Source organism: Crocodylus siamensis, chromosome 3, assembly GCF_052110815.1.
Source record: "Crocodylus siamensis isolate JL-2025a chromosome 3, ASM5211081v1, whole genome shotgun sequence".
NCBI lineage: Eukaryota > Metazoa > Chordata > Crocodylia > Crocodylidae > Crocodylus > Crocodylus siamensis.
Window position 1 is genome coordinate 43,005,925 of NC_143397.1, and position 27,797 is coordinate 43,033,721.

Here is a 27,797-nt window from a genome sequence, read left to right on the forward strand (position 1 = left end):
GACAGTGATTCAAAATACCAAATCAATTCCACCAGGATCTGGGGGAATGTTTGTTCACCAGAGCGCCCCAAGGGATGACAAGGTCGAACGGTCATACACTACAGCGAGACCATTTCAGGCTGGACATAAGGAAGAATTTCTTTACCCTCCGAGCCCCGAAGGTCTGGAACAGCCTGCCATTGGAGGTGGTTCAAGCACCTACATTGAACACCTTCAAGAGCAAATTGGATGTTTATCTTGCTGGGATCCTATGACTCCAGCTGACTTCCTGTTGTTTCGGCGGGGGGCTGGATTCGATGATCTTCCGAAGTCCCTTCCAACCCTAATGTCTATGGAATCTATGAAAATCACTGTCCCACAAATCAGCCGAATCTGAAGTGAATACTAGCTACTTTGTATAGGCCTACTACAAATATTTATCAATGTAACTAAAAGAAGAATTTCATAGAAATGCAACATGAGGTAATGATAATGTCTATTATTATTTGTTAGGAACCCCACCAAATTTTGGGCAATTTTCAGGGTGCTGTGCAGATTTTCTTCTGTTTGTTGTACTGATATAGGAATATTGTATCTATTTATTTTGCTTGTATCTCTATGGATTATGTTACACTTTCTGTATATATCTCTATGATTTTGAACATGGTTTAGTCAAAGGAAATGAGGAATACATGCTTAAGGAAAAGACAGTAGGTAAAATGGCTAAGTATCTTTTGCCATTGTGTTTTGGGACAAGGACAATTACCACTCCTGATCACATATCAAAGGGACCTCCATGGGATTGGCACCCAAGTTGTCAAGGAAAAAAAACAACTGCACACTAGCAAAGGTATGTGAGTGAAATGGCCTATTATCCAGAGGAATACCAGCTGTCCTTGGCAGGATAGAAATTTGTAGGTGATTTTGAGACTCATGTGGAACTGGGACTGTACTGATGGGAGTGGAGGTGGGCTGGCTTGGTATTTTAAGGGCTATCTGTGAGGTGGCCAGGGTCTTTGGATTTTCTCAGGCTTTAGAGGAGTCGAGTTCCTCAGCAGTCAGGGCTGGCAGGATCAGCAAGAAGGCTGATCTCTGAAAACACTGGCAGAGCTCTCTAAAGGATTAGGTGATAGACAGGTGAGAGGGCAAGAAACTTTACTTGTCTTTTTGTCCTGTCTTCAAACTTATGATCAGTTTTGTTTTTTGGGTTTGTTTGTTTTTTCGGGGGTTGTATAATTAATTTCTCCTATATAACAAATCCTTTTGTTGTTTGTCTTTTTACTGGCTGCCTGTAGTAAAAACTGATTTCTGGGCAAGTGATGATCCAAGTTACACCATTCAATGCCATTTCTGAACAGACTTAACTGATTTAGGTCAAACTGTTTTATGAAATTTCTGTCCAAGAAGTCTTCTTGGTTCAAGTTAAATCAGAGTCCCCCAGCATCCCAGCATTTTGAAACCCTGGGCTGGGCTGGACTGGGCTGGGCTGGGCTGGGCTGGGCTGGGCTGGGCTGTCAAAGCAGGGCTGGCCCCACCCCTCAGCTTCCCAGCTGGAGCAGTGAAGGTTGTCTCACTGCTGCCCCCCGCTTCCCCCCCACAGGCAAAACTCAGCTGGGGTCTGGGGCCAGGGAGGGAAGTTAAACTCATCTTCCCCTGACTACATAGCTGCCCTGTCCTGCTGGTTTACTTAGTGCTGGCTACAACTGTGGACTACAAATCCCAGAGGCACCTGGAAGCAGGAGGAAGAAGTGATGAGTAACCCTGCAGAGTCCTGCTTCTGTGACTATGGACTGCACATCCCAGAGACCTCAGGGGCAGCAGGAAGAGGAAGCAAACACACAGCCCATGCTGCCTACATGCTAGAGAACCATGCTCTGTGCTCCTCAGTTTCTGGCTTTAGCCACTGCAGGCATATGGCTGCATTTCCTGAATAAAAAATGAATGTCTGTTCATTTGCTTGTTGGTTCAGTCTTTGTATCTTAGACTAACCTGCAAAGACTGAATCAATTCAGCCTCAGGCTTTTTGACTGTCTGTACTTAGCCATGGTGATAATTTTTCCACAGAAATTGTTACTTGTCTTCAAATAAGGCAGCTGAATAGCAAAGTTATTACTTAATTTCTGAGGCAGCTCTCCAAGTTCACAAAGTCATGTACAAGCTCATTTAGAGACAGCTAGGTTTGAGTATGTGCCAGTATGTCACCATCAGACATTTACAAATAGCTGGAAATACAATACCCAGCTAAGTAATTTTTAATGAATAATTAGGTGGTAAATGGAACAAAATAAACATGCTCTTTAATGCCTGTCCATTTCCAATCTACATATCTGAATATTTCACAGTTTTCCAGGCTTAATTAGGTTACTGTGAGCTCTCTGGGAGATATATTTGTCATTGTTATACAACCTGTTGGTGTGACTCAGCCATGTGATGGCAGACTCCATCCTAATTAAAAAAACCATAAAAAACAAAAACATTGATCTCTGAACTCATCACTAGGCCCAATCAGAAACAAATCTAGGTATGATAATATTTAGAGGCATTTGTAATCTAGGTGAAGGTAAAGAATCCAGAGGCACAGACCCAGGACAGCCATTTTTTCTACTTTGGAGGAAAGAATTATTTTTTTTAAAGAAACTAAGAATTTGTTTATATGGAGATAAAAGGAAATTTAAATATCTGGGAAAGTTGCTCTTTGTAGCTTTTTTAAAGTGAGTTTAAAGCAGTTTCTTCTATTGAACTTTCAACTGGATTCCAAAGCAGTTCTCCTAGCTTACCATTTTAATAATCACAATATTCCTTCTAGTTCCAGAATGATATTTTGTATTATTCCTCCCCTCTTGTGAGTTGACATCACTTGAATGACTGCATTTTTTGAATGAATTCCTCTGATCTTTGGACTTTCAGTACTCAGATCTGATGTCAAACAGCACATGTAGAATTGGCTGGACCCAGGCACCTTATGCCATCTCTAAACAGAAGGCATTTGATTTAAAAAAAATGTATTGCAAGTCCTTAGTCTTCAGCTGAAAGTGATAACTTCTAATATTGCTCATGTTCAATCAATCTGTTTATGTTTTTGCATTATGCAGCATACTGTGACTCCATAGCTAATCCAGTATCTCACCCTTTTTATCCTTACTATGCAGAGACAGTGGGGAATAACAAAAGACTATCAGCAGGAGAAAGATCCAGGGAAGGAACAGGAGGAGAACAAAAGTTCTGGAGCAGCTGCTCCATGACACTGGAACGAGCTGTGGGAAAGAGGGGTGGGGCCATCAATAACCTGAGTGAGGAGGAGACGGCACAGCTGGCAAGAGAGAAACCCGAGTGATAAGCAGGGAGAAGGAAAAAGATGAAAAGGAACTCACGGAGAGTGAAGAGGACCAGAGAGAAGTGCTGGAGGAGGAGACTCCAGCGAGAGCAACAGGGAAGGTAATCTTTTAGAGGAAGAAAACTGAGACCTGGGAACCCTCCTCCCCTGACAAGGATATTGAGGTGGGGCAGTTGTCGTTGTGGAGGGCGTGTTCGATAACTGGTCCAGCAATACTTTAATGAATAAAAGAAAAAGAGGAAAGGAAGAATAGAAGGTGATTGAGAATATAAGTCACAGCAAGTCAAAAGGAAGAGAGACCATGCCCGGGAATTAAAAAAAGGAAGGATAAATAGAACACAGGGCACTGAGGGCTGGACTGACTACAAAACAATTGATAAACAATATTTAGTTAGGTTGAACTTATATCCAAGTCGGATCTTCTTTAAGTTGATTTACTTATTTACTTGATGTAGAGAAGTAGTGATAATCCTGTGAGCAGCAGGACCCTATGTAAGTTGAAAAAAATTGATAAATAAAAGACATTGTAAACTTGGCTTTGCATAGTGTCCAGCTATAATTACGAATTGAAGGTCAACCTATTGAACACCTTACAAAGAAAACAAAGAAAGGGGGAGCATAGATGCAGTCCTAGGTGATCCTCTTCTTCATGACAAAGTGCCAGCTGCTACGACGGTAGATAATATTTGACACCTCCTGACTTATAACACCGTAAATCAATGAAGACGTGGCAGACGAGAGTCAATAAATACCATAATACGATCAGGCAGTGCAATCTGATATACGGAAGGCTAGGAGAGCACAGTAGGTTAGGCATGACACCCCCACACTTAAGCATAGCAGTATATTAATTTTAAGCAAAAAGTTTATTACTTTATTACAAATCTATTTGTAGACTGTTCAGCAATAATCATTATTCAACTGGTTTGTTTTGTAGACAGGTGTCAGAAACAAATCTCTGGCCAAGTGGTTAGGGTATTACCACCTGGGAGTAGAAATTCCTGGTTCTATCCCCAGCGGCTGTTTATTAGACAAATGATGACTGAAACAGTCTATAGAGCACTGGCTGAAATATTTCCCCTTTCCCCCAGGTAAGTGTCTTAACCATAAAACTAGAACGTTCTGCTTCTCTCTGTTGTGCTGATAAATCTGTAATTCTTTTCTGCAATGTAGAATAGCTCCAACAAGAGGAAGTGATGTATTTTCTCAACCAAACAAAACATTTTTGCTCAACAACCAGATCAGACAGGTTTCTTTTCTGCTGTAGCCTTCATCTGCCTTTGTAGTCATTGGGAAGTATTCCTTCTTCATCTGCCTGCTCCACCTTGCTGTCAAGCTTCCCATCATGGCTGACCCTAGCAGGAGATCAAAACTTAAGACAGTATCACTCTCAAGGTCATCATTAGTACATAGGCATTTCTACCATGTCAAGATTGCCATCCCTGGATCCTAAAGTAAGATCCTCAAGGATTCTCCTTGGCAGAATCCCAAGGATCCTTTCAATCCAAGTAAAAAATAAATACAACTTTTTTCACAGAGAAAACAAGCCTCTATCTCATATTCCCACCTGCTAATTTTCAAAGAAAATATTATCCAATTGCATTAACCATAAAAATACACTTTCTTTCATTATCCAACAGATATGAATACATTTTAAAGCATAAATGTATTTAAATGATCCTAATATAAATTGTGATCCTAGTTAGAAAGATGAGTTAGAGGATTATGTTCATTCCCTTAGATTTCTTAGATCAGAAGTTTCAATTTAAAAAATATAGTTTCAGTAATACTAGATAGATGTTTTCAAAAGGCACTTTAAGTACTAGTACCTCCAGGCTATAAAGATAAAATGTGTTAGTTAAAATCATGTTTCAGATCTGCCTTTGATTAAAAATGTTAAAATGACATTTTCAAGGATGTTGGCCCCAAACACTGACCTGCTAGACAGTTGTCCCATATTTCAGCTCTTACGTAAGGATACAAAAGATGTATTTTTGCAACTTGGCTCCACTAAGGAATGAAATTTTCATTTTTAGCTGCCTACCCTAGCAAAGGCTCTGGTCCTTTCCCTCTCCAACTGGATTTTTCCCCCTACAAGCTATGTATACTTTGAGACAGGGAGTCTGCCTTCTTTTCTGTTTGGAAAATTAATGGTACCGTGGGTGCTACTGAAAACAAATAATAAATGTATAGCTCCTATGCAGCTCATACTAAACAGATTAAATACGTGGGATTGTTGATCTAAGAGTTTTTTCATCTTTTGTTTTAGTGTCTCTGTGATAGAGAGAAGGAGCCACCAGGCTCCAAGGCTCCCGGGCTAATCAAAGGTTTAGCGGCCCCAGGTCCGCAGCCCCAAGGACCCCGGCAGAGAGTCCCTTTACCCAGGTGTGTCGGGAAGGGAGGGGCCGAGAATTCCCCTGCCGGTATAAAGAAGAGCCCGGACAGGCAAGAAGCAATGATGCAGAACCGGAAAAAGGAGGAGGAGGAGGACGCCGGCACATGCTGCGGGGAACTCTAAAAGCCACGTTGAGTGCTGGTAGGAGCCTCTGGCAGAGAGCAAAACCCCAGCGGGGGTTTAGAACTCATTTACTGGCCCCTGCAGGGAGTAGAACTGTTTGTTTACTGGCCAGGAGCTGGCTGAGCCTGTGAGAGGGGTACCATAATAACCCTAATAGAGGGGCACTTTTGACTTTTGGGTACCATAGTACATGTAATAGTGGCACAGACCAATAGTATGGACTTAAGCTGTTAAAAGAAATCGTGGCAAACTCTACAAGAGGCTCTCAGAGAAAGAGAGAGAGCCAATAAAGAGGGACTGACCCCACGAAGGTCAATTTTGGTTCAGAGTGTGGCTGCAGACAGCCGGAGCAGTGACACGGGCCAGGAGAGCCTTCTCTGTTTTCGTGTTTTCTTTTTGACCTTTTGTTGTTTGTTTGAGAGGAACTGAGGACATGTAGCCAGACCAACCGATTGGCCACCTCCCAGTGGAACGGGCGAGGGTGTAGGGGTGGTGGAGCCCTCAAACTCGGGACTTTGTGGGACATCGGTGAGACTAATAATTGGACTACACATCAAGGTATATGAACCAACTCCATTAACATCAAGTCGTGGCAGGCGAAACATGGGCGTGTAAGATCCTCAATTAGAGCAGATAACACGCTAGCCGAGTGGCAGGCGGCGTCCTTCAGATCCACAAGGGACTGCAATACCCGACAGTCTCTTCTGCACCAATCCTAGGTTAGCCTGGGATAAAAGATATTTGGAACCATTAATATTAAACTTCAGCACAAGGAAAATGACAGGGTAGATTGGTATTTTCTTCTGAGAGCATTTTAAGGGCCTAATTATGCTTCCATTTATGTAAATGATTCATCTCATATTGACCCTCAGTGGTTCAGGACAAAGTTCTCTATTGCTTTCAGATCATGCCTTAGTGCAGTGTCAAGTTATAAGGATATGTGGTGACATAGATGGGTCGAAAATAAATTGCGGTAAAATCTGTTCTTATTTACTGGTGCAAATCTTACCAAATGGGACAGTCAAATGTGTATTTCTTTTCAACAACAAAGCAATTAACAGAACAGCTTTTTGCCTTTCTCTTTTGGTACACCCATTGTGCTTGAAAGCGGACACCATTTTAAATCAATAGTCAAAGGATAAATTTTTCTCTAGTAGATCCTTACTTGTGCCTCCTGAACACTTTTAATCTATTCTATTGTTAAAGAGCACAGCCTGTGTCTAGAGTATGCCTGTGTGAATGTGGGGAAAGGATTTGTGTAAGCTATCACAGTTCAGGGCAGTGGGCTGCTGCTGACATCTTGTGAAAATGTAACATATAAGTAATGGCAGATTTGATTTCAGATTCAGTTGAGATAATCTGAATGAACAGGCAATAAAAAAGGATAATCTAATTCTGAGAAGTGTAAGACATGAGGAGAACTCAGCAGGGCATTTAGCTTTCATCCAATAACACTACAGCCCTCCTCCTAGCAGGGAAAAGAATGGCCTATCTGTCAGATAGCACAGGAACACTCATTGCTTTATTAAGGAAGAGCAGGGCATTTAATTGAGAAGGTGGTGAGCAAGGTAGATTCAGAGATGTCACTGACATTGAAATAGGAGGTAACATTGCATGTGGAGAATGTGTAAAAGGAAAATGTATAGGAAAGAAGATCTCAGAGCCACACTTCAAGTCTCTTTAAAGTTTTCAAGATGAGATTTTTTGGAGCTACAAATCAACAGGGATTGCTGGAATGAACCAAACAGCCTTTTTACATTGTTCTTATGATAAAATAAGTTATACTGTTAAAAATGTGAGGCTACTTTTAGTTACTATTTTAAAGAAGAAATTAGAAAAAACCCCAAATATATATATATATATTTTAAATGTTTTTCCATTATTCATTTCCTTCTCATTTAATCTATAATAAGTTGAGAGAGAATCATGTCACTGGAAAATCAAAATATGCCACAAGATAAAGTCTCTTGAGAGATGGCACAGCATACTTCCACTGTACAAAAATATCCAAAGCAAAAATGCAGTGTGATGAGCAGGGATCCTGGTCTTCTCTGATTGAAAAAAAAAAAATCCTCAATTTATACATTAATGGCGTTTCATTTTAATCATGGAAAAAATGTGGATTTTGGGTTACTTCTTTTAATCCAAAAAGTGTTTCTTTTTTTTTTTTCTTTTTTTTTTTAAAACAGAAAAAAAATAGGATCCCCCATGATGAGTCTCAGTTTCACCAAACTAGAGAATATTGAATATTGAAATATACCAGTAATACCAAGGCCATTTCAATCCCAAACAACCTCAGTATCATCTTTTGGCTTTAGCTTCATGCATCCTGTAGCCTGTCTGTGAAAGCCATCTTCAAAAGTCTGTTCCATATTCTCTGCTATGCATATATGCTTCAGTCCTATTACACAACTGGTTTAAGTGCCAATGGACTTGATTTTTTTCTTAAATCTACTCCACATCTTCTGATGAGCTGCTTATTGTTTTTCACTTTTTCTTTAAATTGCTTTATGGACTCAAAAGTGTTCTTTATTGTACATGAAAACTTTGCAATGATTATATTGATGATGGAGTCAGATCTCACAGGCTACATAATACCACATAAAGTAAATGCTGAATTTAATATTAAGGATATAGTGTTGAATCAGGATGCACTGACAAAGCCTTTACTATAATATAGTTTTACATTTCATTGCATTCTAAACACAAGTTAAGTACTTATAACAATAACTGTATCACTATGGCTTTAACCAATAAAAAATGAACTACAGTCTGTGGTGCTAATGCTTCTGGTTCAAATGCTGCAGGATTTTGTGTCTTAAAAAGAAAACTGTGTTCATGTTGCCCAAGATTTGCTTCCCTATTGCATACTTTCACATACCGGTAGATATACTGTAGAAAAGGAGGAAGCAAACCCTTAACTTTAAAGCACAGGGCAAGAATTTGTTCTTTACTTAGATAGATAGCAACCATATTAAATCGTGATATATTAAGTTGAGCAAAGCATCTGTGAAGGGGCACTGGTATTCAACAAGTTTAAGCATTTATTTCTAAAGAAGATATAATTTTAAATAAAGTAGTCACATGTTGCATTTAGTCAATCCATCACATTTTGAATTATCATACAAAATATAAGGAAATCAGATTTCTCCATATATTCTAAAATTGCATTTTGAATGAATCATCACATTTTTTTAAACATGTTAACTTCTGTTTAGTGTCCATGAATGATTAGGCTTATTAAGTCACTTCTGGTTTTCTGTTCATACCTGAATACTATAATGATTTTAAAGGGAATCAAAGACAGCTGTGAGGGAGTGGGGCCTAGGGGCGGCTGTGAACTCCCTAGCGCCCCCTACCATCACGTTAGGGTGAACTTAGCACCCTCAGAATCTCGCCCGCCACGACTTTGATGACCAATAAGTTGTATGGGAGGCTGCCTCTGTTCCCCAGTTGATGGTACCGATGTTCCTGCCCCTACTCCTAAATGGGGTATCTATATGCGCCCCACCTTAAGGGCTATGCGTGCCTCCAAACCTCCCCTTCAGCACGCCCCAAGCCTCGCAGCTGTTCTGTGGGACATTTGTACGGCCCCTCGCCCCTATGGTGCCCTCTTTCTCTCTCTTGGGCACCTTGGGCTCCTCGCCCACCTGGCGCCCCCTTGAGCCAGGCTCGCTATCTTCCAGCCCACTCCCTGCGTCCTGGGCCTGTCCCGCCGGCGTCCGGCTAATCGCTGGCTCCCCCTGGGTCCGGCTCGCTACCGCTGCCCTAATACCGGCGCCCTTGGGCCGGGTTCTCGCCGGCGTCCGGCTAATCACTGGCGCCCCCTGGGTCCGGCTCGCTACCGCCGCCTAATACCGGCACCCCTTTGCCCGCGTTCCTCGCTGGCTTGCACTCTCTCTCTTTTCCTGCCCCGCTCTGGGGCCTTACCCTCTCTGGGGCCGACACCGCACGCCTCGCGCTCGTTCTCTGCCCCGCTCTGGGGCCTTGCCCTCCCTGGGGCCGACACTGCACGCCTCGCGCTCGTTCTCTGCCCCGCTCTGGGGCCTTGCCCTCCCTGGGGCCGACACCGCGCGCCTCGCGCTCGTTCTCTGCCCTGCTCTGGGGCCTTGCCCTCCCTGGGGCCTTTATCGCGCTCTGCACGCTAGGGGCACAGGCAATCGTCGCCGTGCCTGTCCCCTTGACCCTTCTCTGGGTCCGGTTGCCCCACTGGGCAAAACACCGCCCTTCTCGGCTGGGGTCTGCAACCCCGCACATCGCGCTTCCCTGGCGCAATACGGTGCCTCTCCGGCACAGACAACAGTGCTCCGCTAGCACTGTGCCCCTGCTGGGCACTGGGAACCCCTAAGCTGTTGGGGAGCCCCTGTGAGGCCTCCTCGCTCCCCTACAGCCTCACCCGGTCCTCCGGTGCAAACTGTAACATAAGCTCAAGCCATCTGGCTGCAACGTATAGACAGAGGCTCCGTACTCCAAACCATAAACTCCAAGCCCCACCAGGGCTCTCAATCCTACCTCCCTTCAGGGTGTTCTTGTTCCCCACATCATCGCGGCCGGTTAGTGTGGTAAGGCTGCGACCACTAACTCAGGCCACTCAGCTCAGCCGCAGAGCTCCCGCTCCTGCAGCAGCCAGAAGGGAACTGTGTGGCAGGCTCCGGCCTAAGCTATTTATAAAGGCCTGACCCTGCCCCCTTCTGGCCATGTGACCCGCCTGGTCGCCCTGGTAACCGGCACCTGAGCTGCCCGGCACCTGAGCTGCCCGGGTGATTGGCAGCTCTGCCAATCACACTCACAGTCACGGGGCACTTATGTGACTCAGTGACAACAGTCCTTGAAAAATTAAGCACCTTGAGAGATTAAGACCTTAAAAATGACTTATTCTATTTAAAATATTCCAAATATAAATTATAGCACAATTAAGGTACAAGTCTTGTTGTTACAGGAGTGTGCATATTTAAGTGACTGTATATACATATAATCAGTTAGATAATAAATAGATAGCCAGCAGATGGTGCTCAAGAATATGTAACATGGTTGCCAAAATTTATTTCACCAATAACATTTCCTATTATGTATTGCAAAATGCCTCCTCTGTGTGCTTTTTAAATTCACTCTTAAAAATCTTTTCTTGTTAAAAATGTCTGTATAAATTGTCTAATAATGCGCATAGATTGTTCATGCCAGATTGCAGTATCAAATATAAAGGCAGAGTACCATCATGGGTTTCAGTGGAATCACTCTAGACTTGTATATATGCAAAGATATCAGTTCATATGGAGTACTGTAGCACGCTGCGAACGTGATTGCAAGCCTGCCTAGAGGGATTGGCCAGCTGATGAGGAGAATTGACTGGCCAAAGGAGGAAGTTAAAAACCAACCCCCCAGGAGGGAAGCTGGGGAGGAAGGAGAGAGGAGGCAGGTTGGCTGAAGGATGACCACCACATCAAGGTGGCCTCTCTCCCAGGGTCAGGGAAAATACCAAAAGGTTTAGTTTATATTTGCTAGCTTAGTTACTGTGGAGAGATGTTTTTGTTATTTGAATGAGAAGACTTTTGTTTCCTCTGGAGAGGACCTCTGCTGGAGTGTAAAAAGGGAGCTGGTTTTGATAAGAAAAGGGATATAGAAAAACTGGAGAGGATCCAGATATGAGTGGGATGTGGGTGGGAAAGATGATACAGCCAGCCATATGAACAACGTTGGAAATAACTAGGTATGTTTAGTTTGAAATAATAAAAGAGGTTGAAGGGAGAATATGATAACATTTTTCAAGTACTTGGCCAACTTCCATGATGAGAGAGAACAGCTGTTCTCCTGTGTCCCAGATGATAGAATCTGAGGTTCCAGATTTAACCTGCAACAAATCAGATTTCAGTTAAATCTCAGGGAAAACTTCCTAATTGTAGGAAGAGAAGAACAGTTCGAAAAAGCTGCCCAGGGAAGATGTAGACTCTCCTTCACTGATGGTTTTTAAAAAGAAGCTAGATAGGCATTTATTGGGGTGATTTAGGAAAAACAAATTCGGCATCTATTGTTCAGCTTGAACTAGATGAGGGCTATTCAAATTCCATAATTCTATGGTTAGTCTCTTTTCAATGTCTAAATATACATTTCAAAGATGACAGTGTAAGTGAAGAACTTATTTACACCCATGATTATGGGAGCAAACATGCAATTATACCTTTTTCAAGGATCCATTCCAAACAGGAAGACAAATCTTTGGAACTTGGTAATACAACTGAATTGCTACTGACAGTACGTCAGATTACAGATATGATCATTACATCTTCACAAACCTGATTTGCCCATTTATTTTTCAAAGCAGCTGCAACTGTTATACATTACGTAAACCTACAAGCAAGGATCTCATCTAGGAGCAGCATTCATATCAGCCATTTCATTGAATTTCTTTCATTAGAGAGAGGGCTAAAAACAGCTTGGGTGCTTTGTAGAACAAAATACTCTTTCGTGTCCTGTTCCATTATATGTCACTTTTTTCTCAAAGAACAAACTTGAAAAGCCAGAAATCTCTCCACTCTTTGTCAGATGGCAAAAAGATATACCTTTAATTTGGAAATTGATCTCTTACCAGGAAAATAGATTGCGGATGACAATACCCATCTCTTCCTGAGCTTATAAAGTTTTTCTTGCTTACTTATATGAGTACTTGAAAGTGAAGCCATGCATGCTACTGCAAGAAATGGCAATGGTACTGAAGTTGTTACGAATAAACCTGGAGTCCTTATTGAAAGATGAGATTTTTTTTGCATTTTCAGCTTAACCAGACATAAGAAAATGAAGTACTTCCGACTATAATCCTCTCAGAAAAAATTAAAATTTTAATAGGACTTTGTAGCTAATTTGAAAAATTCATTTGAGACTTCACCTCTCATGCTCTTTTCAGGTCTTTCACTTAAGATGGCAATACATCAAATGAAGTAATTGCAGCAGCACCTGGAGACCTTTACAGTGAACTCTTTGGGTGCATACAAATGGTTAGGCAGCCTGCTGGGGAGATGCTCTAACTATGGCACTTTACACAAATGCACCAGTTAGAGCACCACTGAACCCAACAGGGGGCTCTGAGTCTATCTGCACCAGCCCTAGCCAGCATCTGGGGGTACTCTAGCAGCCGCACCAGAAGTTGCCAGACTGCCCCTCTCCCCAGGCCTACCTCTCTCTGCCAGCTGGCAACTGTAAGCAGTGGTTGTGGAGGAGGAGAGGGAAGGGAAGGGAAGTGCCCTTTGCCATGCAGCGCCTCCAACCCCAACTACCGCTGCTGAGGTCTTAGGGAAGCCAAGCTAGGCCTGCATGACAGGAGGAGATTCCTCCCCTCCCCACCCCGCCCCTGTGCAAGCCACTTAACAGTGGTAGCTGTCTGGACCTAGGACAGGTTGGGGAATAGAGACCTCCATCTCACAGGCCCAGCAGGGCTCCCCACAAGACCACAGCTGGGGCGTGGGGGGGCACGAGGCAGAGGGGCTCCTGCCTCTCTGCCCAAGCCTCTTGACAGCCTCAGCATGCAGTTGCCAGCTCAGCTTTGCCATGGCCAAAGCTGGGGTGGCCGGGAAAAAAGCCCCCTGCCATGTGGGTCCAGCCAGTTCCCCCCACTATCCCATCAGGCACAGAAATGCCTCATCACTTGAGGGTGTACTCAGCCCTGTCCTTCTCAAGACCTACTGTTGACATGGCATAGACAAGCCCTTAGATTTCAAACCTGCTGCAGAAATTGACATCTTACAGCCCATGGAGTCATTTAATCTAGCTCATGGACATGGAGCTTCAATGTAAATTGCATTCCCTATGTCACCATAGGAAGAAGTGTTTTCCCCATGCCACCAAGGAAAAAAATAATAGTGGTGGCACCAGCGTGGCCACTCACCTCTGTCCTGAGCTGGATCATTCTAGCCCACCACGTAAAAATGTTGCTGCCATGTTCTAAGGAATGTGCCATCTAAGCCAAAGCCATAAGCAAAACTCCTATAAAGGAAATCTATTTGTTGTCATGAAAACTTGTTAACTTGTCAATTAGAGAAAAAGGATGTGAAAGCATTGGTAAAACAAGCTTTATGTTTGCCAACTCTGACTTCTATGAATTTATACAAAACACAAACCTCCTCAGAGTACCCAAAGGTTTCCAAAATATTTTTTTGAGAACAAGAACACAGTTCAAAACTGTTCCTGAGCCATTTGAATTTCCTTTCTAAAATAACTGGATACAGCGTGGTCTCTATGGCAGCTAAACTCTAATTTCTTTCAATGATTAAAATTCATGTTATCAATTTCTGCCAGAGAACTTAATTATTTTTAATAATGACTTATTTTGAGACAAGTGCAACTAAGGATTCCTTAGTCCTTGTTTTTAATTATTATCATGTACTGCCACAGACCACAGTTATTTCATGACCCCACCGTCCTCAGTGTTATAAACAAACAAATAAAAGATAGCCCTGGCCTGAAAGGTTGACAGCTATCCAAAACATACAAATTTAAAAATCAGCAAGTGGGTGTAACAGACAAATGGGGAGATTTAAGGGGGAAGTAAAGGGTACCAGGGAGGTGTTTGTCTGAAGATTGACGAAGCCAGTGGTGGAGGGTGGTACCATGGACCACTTAGATCAACCATTCCCTTTCAGTGTTGCTACAGTAATAATAGTGTTCTACAAAGCCCCATGTAGTGGTGAGAGTACAAATGCATTAGTGAGATAGCCATGCAAAACCTGGCAGAAGATGTTATCATAAATATTCATAACACTGCAGCTTTTGTTGAAAATATCACCTCCATTTTCCTTCGCAAAGCAAGCTGTCACTCAACAGTTCACCATGAATGCACTTCAGAACTGTCTCCAGAAAGAAATCAGTTGTTGCATAAAGAATTCCTGGAGTGTGGGGATGCGGGTGAAGGTAAAAGTACCGTAGCTAATTTTTCCCCATTTTTAAATGAAAAATAATAAGAATAATAAGGAACGATTGTCTTGCACATTTTGAAAATAGGTGTAAATTATGATGAGGAGAAGGAATAGCAGAATGCTAGCTTGCACTGTCAGAAAGGATTATAAATGATGTAATTGTTGCTTGTCCCAGTAGGTCCTCCTAACCAAAATTTGGCTCTGTTTACACTGAAACAAAGAAATACTGTTCCTGCCCTTTGTTACAGAATAGGACCATATGTGTGCTGCGTTTGTTCTAGTTTGTGTTAGCTAAATCCCCAGTAGCAGCCTGAGAGTAGCAATCTAAGGTACAAAGACTAGGTCACAGAACCTAACAAACCACAGAGCCAGAAGGGAATAGTATAGCAAGAAAAGCAAATTGTAGAAAGGGTAGAATAAGATAGGGTAGTTATAATTTAGCCTTACTTTCATATCAGTAAACATCTGTAAAGAAGGCTGAGTTTGAGGGAATGTTTTTATCTGTTATTCCTGAATGTGTCTCAAAGATATCTAAGTAACTTACCCAAGTCACAAAGCAAGCAGTAACACAGACAGAGAGAGGAATCAGATCTTCTAACTACCTTGTTCTAGCTGCTGAAAATCATCTACACACCCCACTACAGAGGATCCATCCATAAACACGTTCAGTTCTCCAGGATCCAACTGGGAGAAATACAGATACTTTGGCCATAATCCTTCATATTAGCCTAGGTCAGTGATGCTCAACCTAACACCTGCAGGCTAGATCCAGCCCCCAAACAGATTAGATCTGTCCTTTGGCACAGGAGATAAGCAGTAGTGGTGTGCAAAACAAACTGTATTTGATTTGGATTTAGATTCGGCCCAAATAAGGGATAGCGATTCAATTAATTGATTCGGCTAACTGTCCTGATTCAAATCCAAAGCTGAAAATTCGGTGCTGATTCAGGGAATCAGTGATTCAGCCATAGATACAGCTTTAAATTTTTTTTCAACATACCTTGAGGTACCAGGAGCATTCATGAACACTGCAATGGTGGGGCAGATGGAGCATCCCATAGTAGTGGGGGGCGGGGCCTGCATGCTCAGCAGTGAACTCAGAAGTGGTATTTCCCATCCACTTCCAGTTCTGCCACAGACCGTGTGGGCCCCCCACATCCCCCCAGCTTCGCGATTGGCCACAGGGGGACCCCGGGTGCCCCCCCAGACCCAGGAGGCATCAGTTGCCGAGCCAGGGGTTGGGGTGGGAGGTTCTCTCGCACACTCCCCAGCAGACCCGCATGTGGACCGGAAATGCTTCTGGTCCACTTCCAGGTCCACTGCCAAGCACACTGGGGACCCCCACTGTGGGACACTCCATCTGCCCTGCCATTTCAGCATTCATGAGCTGTCTGGTACCTTGAGGTATGTTGAAAAAACATTTAAAGCTGTGACTATGTTCGAATCATCAAATCTCTCCAAATCAATTCAGAGGGTTCCGATGTGAGTCAGAGAAATTAAAGGGTCTCCTGAATTGGGTCAAATCTTCATCGAATTGAATCATGAACCAAAACTTCACACAGCCCTAATGAGCAGCAAACAGCTTGGCCTAATACACCCCCTCCCCTTCCTTGTGCCTTGTAACTGATCTCCTCAGCAGCTAGAGGTTATATTCTTTTCCTTTTCCTCTCCCTACCTTTCCTCCACTTCCTCTGATATTGCTAGCCCCTCTTCCTTATTTTGTCCTCTCATACATCTGGGCTTTCCCAGGCACATTCTCTTTTTTGGACCTCTGTGCTATGTCTGGGTGGGTTTTTTAAATAAGAGCCAAATGTCCAGTTTTTTTGCTGTTCCTCTGCTCTTCTGGGCTGGCTGTTGGGAATTGGCTGTCATAGGGCCACGTGCTCCCTGCGTGGGCTCTGGTGAGGAGGGAGTGGAGAGAGAGAAAGAGAGAGAGAGTATGTTGGGAAGCAGGACTGGGGGCAGGGGCTACAGGCTGGGGAGTAAGGATCATCAGCAGGGCTGGGGGGGCAGGGACTGTGGGTCAGGAGTGAGAGACACCAGCAGACTTGGAGGCAGGGCAGAGGGCTGCAGGTCAGGGGTGAAGGGCACCAGTAGGGCTGAGGGGTGGGAGGCTGCAGCTTGGGAGCGAGGGGACCGCCAGGGGGTGGGGACTGTGGGGTGGGGGTGAGGAGCATGGGGGACAGGACAGATGACTGTGGGTTGGGTGTGCAGGGCACTGGCAATGCCAGGGGGCTGTGGGTTGGGAGTGAGGGGCACCAGCAAGGGGTGGGGAACAGGCTACTGTTGTTTTGGAGTGAGGGGCAGCAGCAGGGCTGGGGGGGTATGGCTTATCAGTGAGGGGCAACAGAATGGGGTGGGGCAGGGCACTGGCATGTCACTGACCTCCCCTCGCATCATATTCCCCCTGCCCTGCCTGACAGGTGTCCTCTTTTTTGGACCTGGAAATATGGTAACCCTAACTAGGAAAGGGAAGTGGTAATTTGCAATGCCATCAGGTCACAAGCATCTGGCCCACTGCTCTAAAAGGTTGACCTGCACTGGCCTTTCTGGCCATGGTCACACTCTTCAGCAGAGCAGATGAGAATATAGTCAGTGCTTTGGCCACTGCAATAGGAAGGAATTTGATCCAGAGAAAGTAAACATGTTCTTATTGAAGCTGCTAAGCCCTACTATGCCTTCCATGTACAATAGGAAATATTTGCCAAATGGTTACTTTCATATGTAGATCAACAATCAGTCCCAGAAATCCCTTAGTCCCAGTGATCTTTTGCAAATGCTTAACCATGATGAACTCTGCTATTGTTTTGTCTCTATAGTGCAATAAATTTGAAGCATTATTTGGCATGTATCTTAGATAATATTTAGATATATATTAAAACTGACATTGAGTTAAGTCTAGTAATATGTTTTCAGTTTTCCCATTCAGTCCTCCCATTCCTGGCTGTGAGAGGCAATCAGCACAGAAACAAATGTTAGCTAACTTTAAAATTTTTTTTTTTTTTAATGCTGTGACACTCCCTAGGTGCAGACAGAAATGCAGCTCCCCGCTGTAACTGAGAATGCTCTGCAGGAAGTGTTCTGAATTGCAGTGATCCCACGGACTAAACAGAAGTTCACTGTTAGTTTCAGGAGGGGGATCTAGCTGCAAGCTGGGAGCCTGTAGCCAGGTTCCTATAGCAATAGCCACAGATCTCTGCCAGCATTCGCTGTTTTCATAATGGGAGGTGGGGAAAGGTAATGGAGAGAGCTCCTTCTTGAGGTTCCTCAGCCAGTGCTGAAGGGTAGGGTGGGTGAATTGGAGCCTTCCCCCGAAAAAAGAGTAGTATCACTTATGTTTTCAAGGGAACATGCCAAACTAGTTAAAGTCTTTATTGTTTAAATTAATCAAAGTTTAAATGAATAAAACATCAGAAATTTAAAAAAAAGAAAAGGAAGTAAAAAAAAGAACAAAATGCTTCTAAATTTCATTTCTGATGGAAATAATTAAGATATGAAGTTTATACATTGGGATGTCTGTTAAGGATAAACTTTGTATAAAATTGAATTCATTTAGGGACACAGCAGTAATGACATCTTAAATGAGAGGCGATATCTGAAGTTATGGTTACAGGAAGTTCCTGGACTGGAATTCAAGCCGTCTGCATTCAATTTCACAAGGAGCAGAACTTCTGCAAACCAGAATTTCCAATTCCTAAACTCAGAACTCTAAAGATTGCAGAGACCAATATCGACCCAAAATACAACATGCTTTGTTTCAATTAAAAATGTTGTAAAGGAACATTTCACACTTTCTAAACTAAAACATTTTATTCTGCAAAAAGTTTCGATATTTAATTTTTGACTTTTTATTCCTTTTCAGACTGAAAACAAATATCAAAATATCAGGATTTTCCACCACACAGAAAGGCATCACTCCTGTACATAGCTGTAATTTGTATAAATTTGTATAAATTTGTAAAAATCTATCCCTGTTAGTGATTCTCAGCCTTTTTAGGCTCTAGGAATTCCTCAACAGACTTGAGACACCTCTCAATAGCTTCCAGGCATCCAGCTTTCAGTAAATACCAGGTCCTCGTCTTTACTCTTTTTTGACTACAGAAAAATAATAAAGAAATTCTTCTGTTGCAAACAATTCAGCAAGGTCACAACAGGTGAGACTGTTTTTAACACTCTTGATTCCTACCTATGTGAAAGCTGTAGGTTTCTCTTGTGAATCATGTTTTTACAATAACAGTGTTAACAGTGAGAACTCTATAAAGGATCTTAAGGTTCCCCAAGACACCCTGGTTGAGAATCATTGATCTATGTATTGTATACATAGATCAGTCATTGATCTATATATTATATTCATTTTTTGTTTGACCATCACATAATTAAGACAAACACTGTTGTCAAAAGGACCGTATTCTTGCTTAATGCATGAGCCACCATAATCTGTATCCTTCACATTTAAAATATTTGGTATGGTGAAAGCATGATCTGGTAAAATATTCTACATTAAGGTTGACATGAGAAGACCTTAAATAGACCTTTCTGCAAACAAGTACAGTATCTGTAAATCTCTCTGCCCAACACCTGCTAGATAATAAAAATAAAAAGCAACTAGCCTAGTATAGATGGGCAGACAAGAATGTGAAAATGTATAAGCTTCCTCCTTCTCCTCCTTGGTTATAGTATGCTTGGAATATATGGTATTCCAAAGGGTGTCCTCTGTCTGAATAAATCAGACAAAACAGACATTTTATATTTGCAGTAGTGTAATGAAGAGTAAGCAACCAGGGCCCCAGCAAAACCTTGAAAGCCCTTGTTGTTATGCCTCTCAGTGTATTAGCATTCTTATTTGTTCTTTTTTTTTCTAGAAGTGTTGAGCAAAATGTGATTCAGACTTAAGTGCCAGCTGCTGAAGATCATTGGAATGGCATCCTGCCATCTAGGCTATGAAAAGCTGTAAAAAAAGGTCAGCCAGCTATTACCCTAAATCTCACTATTCAGGAACACATTGATAAATATAAATTTTAACAGTCAGATATTAAGAGCAAGTTGTTACTTTTACATAACTTGATGTGGTTCTCTAGGATCTGGGTGTGATTCAGCAGGCAGAATTCCCCAGTGACCTTTTTTTCCTGTTTAAACTCCAGTACACACTATAATAACCTCCAGTACCTCTAACTGGCAGGGAAGACTCCACCCTGAGATGACCTCTGCCCCAGTCATTGGATTAGATGATTATACATTACAGATCATTAGCTTTGGTCCAAGACTACACGTCTACTTATTTCTTGGTATAATTCTCTTCTGTCTCTCTCTCTCAATTTTATGTCTTTCTTGTTAGCACAATCCTTCACTCCTCTCCTTCAGAAAGGCATTTTTATCAAAACAAAACTACTATACCATGACTTCAGTTGATCAAAAGTAGCTTGATAGTTGGCAGATTGCTGTTTGTGGGAGGTTGAATTATTTGAGCTCTTGCTTATATGTAGACATGATTGCATGAAAATGAAGGCATAGGTCCAACTCTGAGCAAACTTCAGAGGTGAACTTTTCTACTGAGCTTTCTCTTCCTCCTTATGGCAGTTTACTCTTGAGCCAACAGAGCCATCTACAGCAAAAACATGAAAAATACAGAGTCATTCTAGTAACAAGGCCATTCCTCAGAATCAATCCCTTTGCTGGCCAAATTCTCACGTTTAAACAGGTTTCACATGTTTCTCACATGTTTCCTTGCTCAAACGGAGTCTTAAAATTTCTCCAGAAGTTTCATGACTGTCCCCAAAACCTGGTGTCCAAAAAAGTCAACTTTGGTGGGGAAACTAGGAAGAGATTAATAAAAAAGTACTTCAATAGCCTTGGATATGAGCTGTTGTTTTAGTTTCACTACATCTAGTTCTAGCTCAGAAAAATCAAAATTTTGCTCATTACTCACCAGTCTATGGCACTGTTACTAATTCTAATAAAGTGACTTACCTTACAAGTAGTTCCACTGTCTTCAGGGAGACTACTTGCAGATAGTGCTCATAATAAGGCTCTCCACCAAATATATTGAACAAAGAATCCTAGAATAAGTTCATATAATATATACAACCTATACCCCTATAGTATATGATGCTTTCCTCTGTTGTAGGTTCTTTGCTTCTAAAGCAGTGGTTCCACCTTTTTTAGTCTGGAGGCACCCTTCATCAGGGGTGACTGGTGCCTCCCAAGTCTGGGGGGGCACCAGATTGCCAATGGGGGAGGGTCCCCTAGTGGCCAATTGCCGAGCTGGCAGTGAAGCCAGAGGTGCACTTCCACCAGCACTTCCACTGGTGCTTCCAGGGGGCGCATGGCCAATCCCACCTCCTATGTGCCACCAATGCCCCTCATCATATTCCAGCCCCACCCCCCTTTGGAAAAAGGCCACGTCTTCATTTTCATTCACTTTTAACTATGCAAAAACAATAAAGCAATTCTTCTGTTACAAAGAACCCAAAAAGACATTCAGAATGCTTTTGACACTCTGGATTCCTATTTGAAATCACCAGGATTATCTTGTGAATGTTGTGCTGGTGTTTGCACACCGAACAGTGGTAATACTGTGCAATACCCTGAAGCATTCCTAACAGAATCTTTCAGCACCCTGGTTGAAAATCATTGTTGTTGAGCAGTGGTCCCCTGAGTCATGTGACTGGTGCAGAGCCCACTCTGTGGGCTAGATCAGGCTTTGGGGGCCTGGCACTGCCCCTCCCTGCCCCACAGACCAGGATTGGGCCCTGTGGACCCAATACTGCCCCTTCCTTCCCCTTGTGGGCTGGGACTGAGTCTCGGGGGCCCAGCACTGCCCCTTCTCAGCCCCCACATACCAAGATTGGGTCCCAGGGGCCTGGAGCTACCCGGCCTTGGCCCAGCACACAGGGCCCAGGGATCCCCATGAGTCCAGAAATTTGGCAGTGGTACTACTCCCCCACTGCCAAATTTTTCAGGCCTGTGTGGCGCCAGACAGGTCAGGTAACACAGTGCCGCGAGCTTGATCTGGTCTGTGGGTCAGAAGTTGAGTATCTTGTTCTGGAGTCTCTGAACTGAAGAAATATTTATCAGCCTTTTATACTACTAATTTATAACCAACAACATTGTTACAAGTTTCACACTTGTGAGGGGGCCAGGACCCCAGGGGACCCGGCCCGAGCGAGAAAGCCCGGAGGGCCGTCCAACTTCCGGGATCAGACCCGGAAGTCTGGCCGAGAGGCCCAAGAGGAAGATGAAGAGCTACGACCTTTCCGGGAGGAAGCCCTCCAACCACACCAACAGCTGGTAAGCCCCTCCGCGGGTGGTGGGCGTGGGCCCCGGGTGGAATTGAGGCGGGGCCTGCTGTACCGGGTCAAGCCCGAACCCCGAACGGGGGCAGAGACGGAACAGCTTTTGATCCCCAGCCGGTATCGGGTACCTCTACTACAGTTAGCCCATGGGAATCCGATGGGGGGGCACCTGGGGAAAGGGAAGACGGAAGCGCGCCTGACACGGTGGTGTTTCTGGCCGCATTTGTATGAAGACGTGGAAAGATACTGTAAGGGGTGTCGGGCGTGCCAACTAGTGAGTGCCCATAAGCCCTCCCGGGCTCCTCTGCAAGTGATGCCGATCATCCAGGAGCCATTTGCTAGGGTGGCTTTGGACGTGGTGGGTCCTCTACCCCGTAGCACGTCCGGGCATCGATTCTTATTGGTATTCATTGACTATGCTACCCGCTTTCCGGAGGCTATCCCCTTACGGACCTTGACGGGTGCCAAGGTAGCCGAAGAACTCATGAAGTGGGTATCCCGCTTCGGGATACCCAAGGAGATTGTGACAGATCAAGGCACCAACTTCATGTCAACAGTGATGGCCGCCCTGTGCCGGGTATTACACGTCGCTCACCTTCGAACAACAATCTACCACCCCCAGACGAACGGACTTGTAGAACGTTTCAACACGACTTTGAAAGGTATGCTCCGGCGGTGCGCCCAGGAAGACCCGGCTAAGTGGGATCTCCTGGTGTCCCCACTGTTGTTCGCGGTGCGGGATGCTCCGCAAGCTTCCACGGGATATTCCCCGTTTAGGCTGGTCTTCGGACATCAGCCGCGGAGCCTCTTAGACACTGTCAGAGAAAGCTGGGAGGATAGTGCGCGAGGAAGCCGACAGGTAGACGGGTACGTACAAGAGTTCCAGGACCGCCTCCACAGGGCCCAGCGGGCAGCGCAAGACAATCTCGGGAGTTAAAGTGTTGACTTCAGGAAGCTGAACGCTATCACTCAATTCGACGCGTTTCCCATGCCGCAGGTAAATGAGCTGGTGGAACGTATAGGCCAAGCCAATTTCATTTCCACCTTGGATCTAGCCAAAGGCTACTGGCAGATTCCCTTACGAAAAGAAGACCAGCCCAAGACAGCCTTTGGAACCCCGTGGGGCTTATACGAATTTAAGCGAATGCCCTTCGGGCTGAATGGAGCGGCAGCCACCTTCCAGAGACTCATCGATTGGCTCCTGGCACCCCACCAAGCGTATGCCGCAGCGTACATAGATGATATCGTCATTTTCACCAAGACGTGGGACCAACATCTTCAGGCCCTGAGGAAAGTATTGCAAGAATTACGAGCAAAGGGCCTTACGGTCAACCCGAAGAAATTCGCACTCGGTAAAGCCGAAACAAAATACCTGGGTTTCATGGTGGGACGGGGGCAGGTAAGGCCCCTAAAGGACAAAGTAGCGACACTACGGGACTACCCGGTGACTAAAAAACAAATGGGGTTCCTGGGGCTGGCCAGCTACCGGCGGTTTATACCGAGGTTTGCGGAGTTGGCCAGCCCTTTGGTCGACACTACCAAGGGACGAGAACCCCCTCGGGTCCATTGGACGCACCGTGCGTTCGAGGAACTAAGGCGAGCCCTGGTCAAAGGGTAGTATTACATACCCCAGATTTTACTATCCCCTTTATTTTACAGACTGACGCTTCGGCATACGCCTTGGGAGCCGTCCTCTCCCAAGAGGTGGAGGGAGAGGAGCGTCCCGGGCATTCGCGAGCCGTAGACTCAACATACACGAGGAGAGGTATTCCACAATAGAGAGGGAATGCCTCGCGATAAGGTGGGGGATAGAGTACTTTAGGTATTATTTATTGGGCAGGAAATTCCGGCTTATAACAGATCACGCCCCGCTGCGATGGCTGAACTCCGCCAGGACGGAGAATGCCAGAATAATGCGGTGGGCCTTAGCCTTACAGCCCTATCGATTTGAGATAGGATACAAACCTGGGCGGAGCAACACTGTAGCCGATTTTTTGTCGAGGGTCGGGGGGGGGGGAAGTACCTCCGGGGCCCTCAGAGTCGCCCCCTTCAAGAGGGCAACAACCTGTGAAGGTTGAACGAGTAGCAGTGAAGAGGACGCCTAGCGAGCAGCGCGTGGGGAGCCAGCGGCAGAATCTCCGGCAGCGGCGGTACCGGTAACGGCGGTGCCGGGATCGGGGCCACAGACACCGGCGGCGGCCCAGCCGGGAGGCGCAGAGCCGGTAAGCGATAGGCCGAGAGCCACAGGGCCAGTGATAGCGGGGCCGAGCACGTCGGAGCCGGGAGCCACGCGGTGGAAGCCGGCCGGAGCTGAGTTGCCTGCGGTAGAACCAGGAGCAGCGCGGCCTCCCGACGTGGCACAGGTACCGAAGGGATCGGAGGCGGTCCCACCGGGAGAACCCGGGAGGGGAGCCTCAACCGGAGGGGACTTTCTCTGAAGACTGGTGGCCAGCTGGCCACGGAAGAAGACCCGTGGGCTGGGAGGCGGACTTAGTAGCCCCCCCCGGGTCTAGGGACACCGGCCCTTGAGGGTTGGACAAAATCCGTATCGGAGGCTCGGGCGAGGGTGTAGGGGAGCGAGGAGCCCTCAGGACCCCCGGACTTTGGAGCCGGGGTACCCCCTTGCGTTGGACCGTCAGCGCCCCACTTTGGGTGAACCCCTTTTTTTTCATCAAGACGTGGCAGGCGAGATTGACGGGGCACAAGCGGCCCGACGCGTACCCCCTCCTCTCCAGGGGCCATTCGGGGATTTTGGGCGACGCACAACCGGGTGACCTACCCCATCCCCCCACAACACTGAATTCACTTTTTATAACTTATGTTTCTGAGTGATCAATTTATTTATATCTTCACTTTCTATAAAACAACAGAAATCCACTTATCATTTACATCTTTTTACTATAAAAATACCAATAGCCCTTGAGAGAATGAGATATTAAAAATGACCTTAATATTTTATTTTGAAACTGTCCTTAATATAGTATTTTTTGTAAAAATAAATTTAGTCATCCAGATAAGTACACGACATTGTTCAGTTTGCTATGTTTTGTGAGGTGAATGGCATTTTTTTATTCAGGCAACTTCTAGCAACTGTGGAAAAGTTTATAGATCCTGAAAGTTTAATAAGTTTTGGTAAGAGTAATTATTCATTTGGAAAATGTGTGCCAAATAGATGTTGTTTTCCATAATCCCCATTAAATAATTTGAGTAAACTAGTAAAGAGTAAAAACAATACTATTCAATTTATGTTACCAACCACACAGTACAATCAGTCAACTGTTCTAATAATGGTTCACAAACATACCATACACAAAAAATCATAAAAAAATACTTGTCAGATACTGCATCCAGCAATAAGTGTCTGGGGAGTGGGGAGCAAGTGGAATAAGTGGAATGATGTTCAGCTTCATCCTGGAGACCTTTGCCAGGGCAGCCGTGGCCCTGCACCCAAAAGCAGATCAGGGCAATTGTGAGGGAGGAGGAGGGGACAGGGAAAGCGAATAGAATAGGTTCCAAGGGAGCCTGAGCCACAGGTTTGATGCCAAATCTATGCCGCTACAGCAATGGCAACAATAGCAGCAGCTGCCTTCAGTTTGCAGAGAACAGGTAAGATTTCCCTTCCCTTCCCACCCCACCACACCTCTACAGTGGTCAGCATATTCCTCCTGACCTGAACACTCAAAGAATTTGCTATACCTCTGCTTTAAAATATCCTGTGTTTTCAAGGAAAAATCATGAACAGCTCACAATCTGCAAACCAAAGGAAAGACTGCATTTATCACAAATATTAGCTGACAGTTCTCAGACTCCCAGTTTACCTATGGCAGGTTAGGGTGCATGTAATAGTGACAGGGTTGATAGTGCAGTTTTAGAACTGGGTTAGACAAAAATTTGTACAGGATGGTTTTGATAGGATTGATCCTGCCTCAAGCAAATGATTGGACTAGATGATCTCCAGGGATTACTTCCAGCCCTACTTTTCTCTGTTTTTATGATTATCATTAAGTAAGTTCATCCAGTTCTCTTGGGTACTCACTGGGTGGGTCTACAGTGCTATTCATACAATGCAATAAACTCTGGTGTCATTTGAGCTAGAATTTATTGCTCTTGGGCACAGTTTTTTCATGTGTGCCTGGTGTGAAGGGAAGAGAGTGAGGCAAGAGAAAAGCCCCAAGAAGCTTGTGCAGGAAATACTTACCTCAGAAGCTTAGCTGGAGTGGGGAGCATGCCACTGCATTTTTGTAGTGTGTGCTCCCTCCAGATTGGTAAAGGAAGCATGAGGATGGGTATTTCTCACCCTGGAGAGGGGCAGCAAGGAGAGGTACTAGAGGTCTTCACTGATAGTATCTCGCAGATACCCATAGGGAGAGCAAGCCAGCCCACTGGCCAGGATGGTCAGAGGACCTCTGAAAGAACCCAGGATGTGCCACACCAAGAAACCACTCCAGAACAGCTGGGTAGTAACTGAAGTGGTAGAAACAGGAATTGGAAGCCAGTGGAAGTGAGGGAGAACAGCCATTGCACATGGGTCTGTGAGTTTAAAGGAGCAATGGTCTTTTGATTTTTGCTTTCTTCCTTGATTGTTTTTTGTGTTTTGGGAGGGGTTGACATGCCGGGAAGGTGGCATGAGGGAAAGCCCCTCCCCCTGTGAAGGCATTGGTCCTGATTCTGGGAACCTAAGACAGGATGGAAATCCCAGTAAAACTGACTTCAAGCTGACTGACCCCTGAACAGGGGAGGAATTAATTTTGTTTGATTGCCCCATGAGTACTTGAAGGATGGAGGTAATTTGTTTGACCCAGGAACCAGGAAGGATTTGATTTCTTTTTTTTCAAATTAATTGATGGACTCTGTGTTTGACTGATTTAATTTGATAACCCAGAAACCTGGGATGAGCTGATTCTGACTGACTGTCTAATGGACCCTTAGTAGACCAATTGGGATCAATTAACCCAGGGACCTGGGGTGAATTGATGTAAGGCAGAAGCTCACAGACTCTAAATGTCTTATTGATGGATGAGCCTGGGAGCCTGTCATGAATTCATTTTAGGATGGACTCAGAAATCCCAAATGATGGAATCTAACTCATAAACCCTATTCAATGTAGAGCAAGCAATGGCTAGCAGCATCTTTAGCCAACACAAGACCCAGGCCCCGAGGTGTGTCATTCTGGATGTGGTTAAGGTGGGGTGTAAGGAGAGGAGGATCCCCACAGAGAAAGCCCATCTGGGAGACGTGGCAGAGTCATCACCCAGCCTCTATCCAACTCTGAAGGTTTCAGATAAAGAAACCATACATCAAGACATGGTGGGCCAGAGAAGGACATCAGAGATTGGTAGTGACAGGACCATCCATTTTGCCTCATGGCTCACTCTAGTAAGGTGTCAGGCAGGTAGAGACCGTGGCCTTATAACACCCACCTCTAACACCCAGGACTGCAGCACATTGAGCTGGGGCAGAGCAGCCATGGCTGGCAGGGGCAAGCCTGGGGTGCTCCAACCCATCTCAATGTGCTGCAGAGGGACTGGCTAGAGCATGAATGTGCTACAGTGCAGGGCTAGCTAGCAAACAGCTCCCATAGTATAGCATCCTCGTGCCCCAGCCAGCCCTGATGAGTACTTTTTCATGTGAATTGCAGCAGAGTAAATAACTCTGCCATAGGTTAGTACTTTTGTTGGGCAGTACTATCCTGGGGGGGGAGTTAATTAATTTACTCCAGCCTAATAACACTAGCCATTGTAGATTGTAGGTCTGTGCGAAGTGGCTAGTAT